The sequence below is a fragment of the Myiozetetes cayanensis genome, unplaced genomic scaffold (genome assembly GCF_022539395.1).
Source record: "Myiozetetes cayanensis isolate MyiCay16 unplaced genomic scaffold, myiCay2020 scf10, whole genome shotgun sequence".
NCBI classification, from domain to species: domain Eukaryota; kingdom Metazoa; phylum Chordata; class Aves; order Passeriformes; family Tyrannidae; genus Myiozetetes; species Myiozetetes cayanensis.
In genome coordinates this window covers 1,254,693-1,265,705 of record NW_026086605.1, presented here as the reverse complement: position 1 = coordinate 1,265,705, position 11,013 = coordinate 1,254,693, and the positions used below count along the sequence as shown (strand labels likewise).

Here is an 11,013-nt window from a genome sequence, read left to right as displayed (position 1 = left end):
CTAGAGCAGTCCTAGAGAGATAGCTGCATTCCTCACAGAGATAGCAACTCAGCAAATCGTAGGATGAGCCAAAAGTCAGCCTGACCTTATTGTGTTTGCCAAAACTGCCTTAAAAGGAGAAGATCGAAAGAAAGTTCAGAAGTTTACAGTGAGGAAGACTCACACACGACCCCCGCCCAGAGGAAGGCAACAGGAACTCCCACCGTGAAATCTCCCCAAATTGAAGACTCCGCCCAGACTCCGCCTTCATATGAATATTACAATTAGATGTTGCAATTTAATGAATATGCATGATTGTGTTGTAATCCTATACTCAAAAACTGTATAAAAGAGCTATGCTGATTGTACACGACGGAACTCTTTGCCCAGGGCGACCTGGAGAGCTCCCCAACGCGTTGCAATAAAATACCTCCTGCTTTAAAGAAACAAACTTTGTCTCTAAAGCAGTTTCTCCGTGCCTTTTGGGGCAAAATTTCGGCATCATTTTTGGCGAAGCCAGGCAGGAGGTTTTAGGCCACAGGGACATTTCACAGCTGGGTGGTGCTGGGCTCAGCCCAGAGCGCAGACTCTGAGGTGCAGTTCTGCGACACACCTCTCCTCTCTCCAGTGGAGCGCCTTGGGGCTGGTCCATCGGGGCCATTGCCTCGGAATACAGTGGAGCAGAGATAACAAATAGGGGAAATGGGTCACAGTGGTGGAGCAATTGTCATCCTGGGGCAATTGTTGTCGCTCATCTTCTTCTGTAGACATTTTAAGAGACAGTCTTGGAGAGGGAACAATTTCAAATCGCTGCTGTAGCAGTGTAAGCAGCACAGTGCAGAGAGCTAAACAGCCCAGCTAATGCAGGGAGTGAGGAAAAACATGGAGCAGCACAAAAAATATCCTCACTAGAAAAACACTGTGAAGGATAGATACCCACCACCAGCACTGCAGTAACAGCACCTCTTCTAACAGCTCTTGGCAGAGCCTCCTGTGTGTTGCCAATCCAAGTGCACAGGATATGCTGCAAAAGTTATTCTGATGTTTTCTCACTGCAGATTTTTGCCAGTGGCCCCTCACATTCCAGTTGTTGAGCAAAGACTCAACAGCTCAGTCAGGCATTAGGTCTCTGCAGAGACCAGCCTCTGTTGGGGATCATCAGCCAGCCCTGTGCCAACCTGCTGGGTGGCATGTTGCAAGAAATCCGGCTTGTTGGGTGCAAGGGTGGGGAATGGACTACTGGCACAGGAATAAATCAGTGTCTCCAGTGAAGCTCTTCATCAGTTTCAAGCAGTAAACAAAATATGTGGTGAAGAACAGCTAACGGACAAGTAGCTGTTTCTAGGAAGGATCCAGCACTGGTGCTTTGGAGTTCTTTGAAATGCTTTTCATTTGAAACGTTTTTCATTTGAAATGTTGAGGACTGCATGAAAAAACACTGCTTTGTCCTCAATTGGAAGTTGGGATTATTTCTGACTGTATCCCAAGCCACCCTTCCAGCAGCCCCTGTTAGGACCTGGACAGTGTAAGACCACAGCTGTCTTGGTGGTGTCTCATATGAGCTCTGGAAAACCCTGGAAAACCATCATCCGCAGCAGAAGTGACAAATAGCTGTTGGCACCGTGAATTCAACACCACGGGCCAAACTCTGCCCAGCAAAGGGGGAAGTTTTCTGCTCCCTCAGAGCAGTGAGAAACCGTGTCAGTGATTCAATCTGATCAGAGCACAGGAGCCATCAGAACTGCTGGCAGTGAGCAATCTGTCTGGGGGGAACTGGTGTAGGACATCCCACTGGCCAGAGGAGCCTGTAAAGCCCAAGGTGGCTCCTGGGAATATTCACAGCAGTGAGTGAGGGAAGTCTTTGGATGGGGTTGGAAGGAAGATTTCTTTCCTCGTATTAAAGGAAAAATGATCCAGCAAGTGATTTAACAAGAACTATAGGAGGATTTACTCACAGGGGGGTTTGAGTGCATGCCGGACAGCTGTCAAGTTTAGGGAGGAGATTAACAGTTCATTTGAGAGATACATTAGGAAAGGGTTTGCTCCGGGGGGCTGTGAGCTCCCTTGAGGCCGGGGAGGATTTAGTGTCTGTAAGTGTTGATGTATTGTGCATGTTATGAAGCTTGCCATCCCAGCTTTGATATGTTCCAGCTTTTCTTGAAAACCCCTGTGGATTTTAAAGTGACTTTCATTTTACATGGGTGATGTTGACAAGCTCCCCCAGGAGGCTGGCGAGTTTCGAAAGGGTCTTTTTAAATATTATCTTCACCACTACTTTGAGATGATTTCCCCTCCTGCTCTGGAGTATCAAGGAGTGGTTTGTTTCTGACAGCACTAAAAATACATTAGGTGTGTGCTGACACAGGGGAGATATGCCCTGTGCTGGTTGGACTCAGCCTGGTGTTCAGGGATCCTTTCTGAAGCTTTTGGCTTAACAGATGATGCTCGTGTTTGGAAAGCTGAAGTTTATAGCACAGAGAGATCCTTCTGTTTGGAAGATTGGAAGCAGCTGGTGGGACTAAGAGGGGCGAGTTAGGTTTCAGTGGATGCAAACACAAGCCATGGAAGCAGAGCTTCAGCCTGGAGTCTGCTCAGAGGCTGCAGCACTGATGTTCTGTGGGAGAAGTGCTTTCCCTGGCATTTTCCCCCTGGAAGGGGAGAGGGGCACGAGGCTTGTGCCAGAAGTGGATGTGGGGCTCGAGCTGGCATGAGGGTGTTGGTAAGAAAGGTAAAGAATTTTTTCTATCCCTTCTTACTGGCAAAAACTCACTGGGCTGGAGGATTAGGGATGTAAAACCAGCTGCGAGAAAGGGCTTTGGTTTTGGGGATCTTTCTCTGAAGATGTGCTTTTGCTTTTGTTGTGTGGTAGCCGCCGATCCTTCAAGGAGGGGGACTGCAAAGGAGGCAGTGATGGTCTACCTTGCTGTCACCTGCTGAGCACAGTGGGTTATTTCTGCATAACTGAACACGTTAGGTGTGTCTGTACCAGGACATTAAACTTCTCCACGGTGCAGACCACAGCTTCCATGCTCCACGCTGGAGGCAGGAGAGGCTGTCCAGATCAGTCATCTTCAGCCCAAGAGTTACATGACAGTCCTCAGGCAACTGCAGCAAGTGTTCACCCAGGCACTCAGAGCTGGGGGGGGAAGTGGTGTGTTTGTAGCTGGCTCCTAATTTGATTCAGCCACGGAAAATGCAGGCCAGCACAGCAGTAGCCAGATCTCTGAGAACTGCTGCTCCACCTCTTTGCACACAGACAACTGGAGAGAGGCCAGAGGAGAAAATAAAGGTGCTCACAGGAGTACAACATTGGCATCCAGTGAGTAACGTGCCCATCACAGCAGAAAGTTATGTGGACAACCTAAATACGGCTCTGCTTGACTCTGGAGTGCTCGATTCTCCAGCAAGACGCCATCCTTTTCCCTGTCTGGTTTTATCTCCAGCAATGGCAATTGAACCAACAGCAGCTGACCCTGAGCATTCAGCAGAGCCAGAGCTGCCCTCTGGCAGCATCAGCCTGGCTGTGTCTGTAGCCACAGGGGTGTGTGGGGGCTGCCAAGGGGACAGCTGAGCCCTCTCCAATTAGGGGACAGCAATTAGGGGCAGGACAGACTGCATGCTTGGGGGGCTGACAGTGCAGAGAGAAGAGACACCGAATTTCCTCTCCCCAAAAAAAGTTCTTCAGCTGAAGCTGAGCTGGTTATCAGGGGGCAAAGTGCTTTCTGGACACAGACTTTTTAGATCTTCAAATGCAGAGCACTGCTGAAAGTGTTGGAAATAGCTGTTAAAAAAAAAAATCCATTACAAGGCTATTTTTACAATCAAAAATGTATCCACTTGAACTATCGTGGCTGATAAACAGTAGACACTATCAGCTCTTCCATCATCTCTGGCAAATGCTTGGAATTTAAAGGAGAATGCAAAGGTCATAGACAGCCAGCCAGGATTTTGACTTGCCCATCCAAACTACTGCAAGTACGAGCCAAGAGCCAAATGTTTATCAGCAGAAGCATATTTTTCCTGAGGATATGGAGAGGAATGTCAAAGTGGCATAGAAATTCATGTATGCTGTTTGTGAGAAAATCAAACAGTTTTTCTGAAAACTGAAAGTTGTTTTTTTTGTTGTTGTTGTTGAAGAACAGTTTGTGTTTATGCACTGTATAAATGCATCAGGGAAATGGAATAAATGCTATAAGCACTTTAGTTTCTGAATATCAAAAGAGGTTTCCTTCTTACAGCAAATCAGACTCATGGTGTGACTGCAAACCAGGTTCTTCTGCAGAGATCCTGCAAACCTGGACTGTCACAGAAATGTGTTAACTTTACAGCCTTGTACTGAATCAAATCAACTCTGTATGGTTGAACTTTATTATTACTGAATATCTCTGGATGTCGCTGGAAGTGTCCAAGGCCAGGCTGGATGAGGCTCTGAGCAACCTGCTCTAGTGAGAGGTGTCCCTGCCCACGGCAGGAGAGCTGAAATTACATTTAAAGTCCCTTCCAACCCAAACTGTTGTGGGATTCTATGGTCTCACACTCCAGATGAAGTGACCAAGGCAGGATGGGCATTTGGGAGCGCTCTGATCCACGCTGAGCTGCTCCACCACAGCCAGTGCCACTGCCCGTGCTGACACCAGCCTGTGACCCGGCCCGTGCCTTTGGAAACGCCGAGGCTGGAACCGCAGCTTGCCGGTGTCCTCCACAGCCAGGGTCTCACCCTTGGAGCTGATTGTGGCTGGCAGTTATCACCCTGCCCCTCAGCCAGAGTGTGCCCCAGCAGCCGTGCCAGGCTCATGCTGTCGGTGCCTCTGGAGGGTTTGGTGTTCGGGAGGTTTCCCACAGGGCCGTTTGGAGTGTCGGTCGGCTTGGCCCACATGTGATGCTGTTTCCCGCTTTCTCTGACTGCAGGGTAACAATAAAGGAAAACCCAGCTCAGCAAACACTAAGGACACGCTTACCATGCAGACCTTGCCACAGCACTTGCAGTTTTTCTCCCAGTTGGCTGTTTCTGTCAGACTTCGGGAGACCACAGAGCTTTTGAAGCACGAAGCGATGTGGGGGGACTGCAGTGTGGGGTGAACTCCTGGGGATCAGGGATGAAACTCCTCCTCACTTAAAGGGGGTGGCCAAGAGCTTGTGCACTGACTGCATCTCCTGCTGCCCATGCTTTTGTCTCCTGTGCAGGGTCATGGAAGTGGAAGGCCAAGCCAAAGCGTTTGGGAAAAATCAGAGGTTGTGGGCAAATCTTTGGATTCACTGAAAAGACTATTTCAAATAAAATTTTGGCTAGACACTCCACATTCCTTTACGTATTCCTCCTCTCCAGAAATGACTGCTGCAGGATATACTTGAGAGGGCTTGATACTTGCATGAGGGTTGATTGCTTTTAGTTTCTGAATCAGTTCTGAACCCGAATTAGCAAACGCTAGTGCATATTTCTAATAGCAACAAGAATTCCTGCAGAATTTCTGAGGTCTGCCTGGCTGATTAAACCCAGCAAAGTCTCCCACTAAGCTCCTAGGCAGAGCCAGCCATATTAAGGTCTTTAAGACAACCACAAATTCAGTTCTGAAGATTTTTTATTGTGTGAAATTTTACCAAGCAGAAGATATATATATTAGTTGATCCATATAAATGTCATACACACACGCAAGACTGTAGATAAGTTCCTGATATATTAATTTCACACAGTGAGGATAATGGCATTTCTTCTGACAGCTTGATTAAATTTGTAAAAAATTCCTAGTGAAAAACAGTCATTGCATTTTTTTGTCAAGCGCAATTTAGCTGAAAGAGAAAAGGAATTGGAAAAATCAGGCTTGTACTAAAAAACTATGTGTGAAAATTTGCACTGGTTTGCTGTTTTGTTATTTGGTAAAAGGAGTAAACAGAGGGTTCTTCATTGCCCTGTCTGCTTGGTGGTGCTGATTTTCTTAATCTGAAATTGCAGTTGCCTCTATTGGGAAGAACAGTGATGACCAAGAAAATGAAATACTTAAGAACACTGAAGTCAAGAGAGAAGCAGGAAATAATTTTGAATCAGTTGAAATATTTTACATTTCTGGTATATTCTGGGATCAATGTCTTGTCAGAAGCCACAGTTGTTCCTTGGCTGCCCTCCCCCCAGCTCAGCTCGTGCCTGTGCTCACAGTCAGGCTGGGACACGAACACCATCTGCCCCCAGGGCTCTCCTGGGCTGGGGGGTCCCTCCTGCAGAGGTTGGGGTGTACCTGGCTCCTGCCCCTCCACACTCCTTACCCCTGGGAGCCCTGGGAATGGATACCCATGGATGCCACGGGAGATTGGGTGCTCCCCATGTGCAGTGAGTTGCAACTTGCACTTCGTCATTTCACATCCCCGAGGAGCCCGTGCTGAGCTTCTAAATTCTTACACTCCTGTTTTCTCACAAATCCCATTTGGAGTCTGACCCTCAGAGCATGACTTCATTTGTGTTTTCAGTAAGAACTGTTTTGTTCAAATCTTTGGGTGCTTTTGAATTAGTTTCTTTTTTTTTTTTTTTCTTTTTTCCCCTGGAGGGATAAACCACTAATTATACACGAAAATTGTACCTCAAAGATCCATCTTAATAATATAATTGTAGGAGCAAAGCAACTGGTGTGATTATGTGCATCATTGCACTTTTCAGCCATTAACCAGCTTTTCTTGGTTAATGGAGTTAGTAAAACCTAGAATGTGCTTTGCTGGAATACATCCAGTGCAATCTCATTATCACCTGCGAGCCTTTATAATTGGGGCGATAATGTGCGAAATGTTATATGGCTGAGAAACGGGACGGGATTAAAGGAGGGCAAAGTCCTGCTCTCAGACACACATGACAGACCTGGGGGTTTTGGTGTGTGTTTGTGGAATGCCTACAGCCCCAGGTGGAGTTTGGGGGGTGGCATTTTGAGCAGGAGGAGGTGCACTTGGAAGGGGTCCAGCAGCAAAGCAATGAGAGCGGGGGCCTCTCAGGAAAGGTGGAAAGGATCGGTGCTGTCGAGTCAGGAGGAGACTGTAGTGAGGCATGAAAATGGTCTTAAATGCCTTCAAAGGAGGGAATAATCTGTTCTCCATGATCCTGTTGGATAGGACACAGAGGAATGGGCTTAAAGCACCGCGAGGGCAGGTTGGGTATCAGGGAAACAGAGGATGGGTGACCAAGGACTGGCTGGAACTGCTCGGGCCAGAGTGCATCAGAGGATTCTCTGCTGTTGGCAGGCACCAGGGGTAGGTGGGGGAGGTGGACTGTGCAATGCTCTTGGCCTCAGTGGTGAGGAGATGGAGCACCAGTGTCACCACGGTGTCACGTTATGGCTCAAGGCACGTGCAGGTGAGAGGCTCTTAGCAGAGAGACAAGAGATCCACTTGGTGCTGGCACAAACACAGACCAGACCTGCCAGGAGGATCTGTGATCAGAACTATACTCTCACCTGTTACACACTTGGAATTGCTGCCAGGACTGCTGATAGAAGGGAGAGAAGGCTATCAGTGTTAAAAAAAGGGAAGCTTTACTGTTTGTTCCCTTGGCTGATACAGGTTTAAGGCTGCTTCTGTTTGCTCTTGTTGGAGTTTCAACATGTCTCTTTAGGGAAAAAAAAGCATCCAAATGTTATTCAAAAAAAAGCCTGTAATGAAGAGTCATCCTGCCTGCTTCAGCTCTGGCTTCGGTAATAAATTCATTATTTGCACTGGTAACCACGTGCCCCATCTTTCCAGTCAGAACTTGTCTGTTTTCAGTGTGAAGGGTTTCCAATGCTAATTTAGGGCCCTGATCTGAACATTTCATTCTCCCTGTAAACACTGATAGTCTTTAACCAAGTCATCCCTAAACCTCATCTCTTTGCAAGCTAAATAGATTGAGATCCTGGATCTGTGGCTGTAAAGGCTGCTTTTTCATCCTTCATATTCCTCTCTGAACTCTCTGCAACTTGTCAGCATCCTTTATGAATTGTGGGCTCTAAATGTACTGGCCCTGCAGTGGGAATGACACCAGTTACACCAGGAGCACAGAAAGCTTTGCATCCTTTCCTCCAGCACTACCCTCAGACATTGTGTACAACTGAACGGGAGCCTAAAAATAGGCTCAGACCAAAGGTTGGTCTAGCTCAGCATTCTGTTTCTGACAGTAGCTTGTAGTGGGTGGATACTGAAGGGTGGTATTTCCCTGCATAGCTTCCCCTTATCTTTTAAAAATAAAGCCCCAATCTGAAATTCCATGCAAAGCCTTTGGTATTCGTGTGTTTCTGGTGTCTAAAAACAGACAGGTCTGCTACGCCTGCAGCTTTTCAGCAGTTGTATCAAGTGCTGCCCTAGGAGTTAAACTGCAAACCAGAAGATTTGTGTCTTTGCTAAGAGTCTGGGAAGGGATATTTCTAAATCCCAGCAGGGCCCTGAGAAGGCAGGGCGAGCACTGCGGTCCAGAGGGAAGGGCAGCGTGTCCCTGCTCCGAGGGGAGCATCATCAGCAGGATGGCTGGAGAGGCTGCCCTGACAGCCCTGCTGCACTGCCAGGGGCTGGCACCCCGAAAATGCAGACCTGGGGCTCTGCATGCACCGCTGGAGCTCTGGCAGCAGCTGCCTGAGTGCCAGGGAGCAGCTCCTGCCTGTCCTTAGCCCGGCCTCCCCATCCGTGAGCTTTCCACGAACCACCGCGATCCCCAGATCCTTTGGAGCATCCCTGACTCCCAGGACACATCCCTGCCTCTTGTGAGTGTGGGGAACTCAGCCTGGCCCCCCTGAACTGTGTGGGACTTCCTTGCCTCCCCTTGGCCAAGTCCTTGCCAGCGAAAATCCTCTCCCTCGGTTGCTGCTGCGCCGTGTTGTGTCATCTGCAGCCTTGTTAGAACATGATTTCATGTTTTCTTCCAGGAAGGATGGCACATAGCTGAGAACAGATCACCATGGAGCTTCTTGGAAACTCCTGGGTGATGATTCCTTGTTTCCAGCTGCACTTGGAGCTTTGTCAGCCCGTTTCCAGGTTAGAAGCTGGGCACAGGTTAGTTCTGGGCCGTTGCAGTCTCTCAGGCCGTGCAGTCTGTTGGGTTGGGTGTTGGGCAGCACTTTGTGGCATTGATGTTGGTACACATGTCAACACACAGATAGCAGACACCGAGCCAGCTCAGCAGAACGTGCTTGCTGTAGGCACAGGCCCTGTGTTTCACAGTCACAGAATGGTTGGGTTGGAAGGGACATTAAAGATCATCTTATTCCAACCACACTGCCACGGGCAGGGACACCTTCCACTACACCAGGTCGCTCCAAGCCCTGTCCAGCCTGGCCTTGGACACTTCAGGTGTAGGCACTGTTGTCTCCCTACAGCCCCCATGCAGGATCCAGAATGAAAGGGTGGGCATTTCGAGCCATTCCAGCAGCAGACTAAGTAAAATAAAGTATAATTCAGTGTCATGGAATTTCGTTTATGAAACTTTCGTGGAAAAAGCAAGCTTTCCAAAGAGACAGCCAGTGCTAGAGGGAGAAATGGATATGTTTGCATTTCAAGCCATTGCTGGCATGCAGATAGTCAAGGATGTACTTGTTAGTGGCGGGCAAGACCAGTGAGAATGGAATGTGTTTTACTGCTGGGGAAGGAGGTCAGAAAAGCCACGGTTTTAAGGACCTGAAAGTGAGAGCAGAGACAAGTGAGGACACAGAGAATGTAGAGATGAGGCACAGAGGAAAAAAACATTTTAAAATGCTTAAATCCCATTTTCTGAACAGGCAGAACAATCGATGCTCCAGGCCACTCGGAAGGTGTAAATGTACACGCACAATTGTAACTGCAGATTTACTGTATGTCCCTGCATCTTGATCCTTCAAAAAGACAAGCTCATGACATACTGGTCTTGCTGAAATGAATGACTCCTGCTACTTTTATCCTTATTTATTCATTTATTGTAATCATATTATTGAGAAAATTGAGATGCAAAGAGCCAGAGTGACAACACATTCCACTTTTCTTGTCTTGTTGGTTTGGGCAAAAAGAGCAAAAATCAGAGTCATTTCTTCCCCCTGCTAGGGGAGGGTGAGTGACGTGCCCTCGAGCTGTGCCTTGCTTCCTCTGGTGTGTGAAAGGAAGGTGGGGACCCCCAGGGTGGGGAACCTGCCCCGGGATTTTATCATTATTGGGGTTTGGTTTCTTCTTTTGGTATAAATATTGTATCCATTTGTAGCCTTTTTTCTTTTTTTTTCTGATAATTTAACAATTCTGGGTGCTCAGATTTTTTGATTGAGCAGCTGACAAAAGCAAAAATGTCTGTTCATAAGCATGTTCAGTTGTGAGATTCTGGAGGGATCATCTTTGACTTTCTCTGCAGTTCTGTCCTGGTACCAAATTATTATTGCTTTCTGGAAGAATATGAGTGCTCTTCCCTTTTGGAATAAATAATAAATAATAAATAATGGCCAGTCTTCGCGAGCGAAGATCCGGGGAAGGTCTTTCCACCTTCCAGCCTGCGCATTGGATTTTTTAGGTGAGACACAGTGTGCGCGGAACTGAGCCCACCCTTTAATCCTAAGGTTCATCTGCCGGGGCCAAGCGAGCTTGGACGGTGGCAGCGAGGTCCTCAGGACGTAGGTGGGTTGCCTTTAAGGGCTAACGAGCCCCACCTGCCCGGGAGTGGCCCTGACCGGGAATCGAACCCGGGTCTCCGCGGTGGTAGCGCGGCGCCTTTACCCCCTAGACCACCAGGGGCTCCTTTGGAATAAATAGAATGAAAATAAACACCTTCATTTCTCAAACTAATAAATTACTTTTCTCTACATTTAACACCCAGATTTTATAAAAATTGAAGTTGCATGCTACTGAAAGCCAATATTATCAAACTGATTTTATGCAAGGTTAAAAAATAGCAACTGATGGCATCACTAATACAAGGGTAATAAAAACTGAACAGTGCTATGATTTAGTTGGATTTTTCTTTAAATTTATGATGCTTCTGAGAGCCTAGATATGTATTACATGTGTGCTGGAACCAAAATGTGCCCTTTGAAAACTATAGATTTGTTAGCCTTTATTGAAGTAGGAAGCATTTCACAC

At 47.4% G+C, this 11,013-nt stretch overlaps 1 non-coding gene across 1 annotated transcript; it reads right to left on the bottom strand.

Moving 5' to 3' along the window:
* Nucleotides 1–10,595: 10,595 nt before the first annotated feature.
* TRNAG-ACC (transfer RNA glycine (anticodon ACC)) lies at nt 10,596–10,669 on the bottom strand. The gene has a single exon. It is a non-coding gene; the product is annotated as a tRNA-Gly (tRNA).
* Between the last annotated feature and the right edge of the window lie 344 nt (nt 10,670–11,013).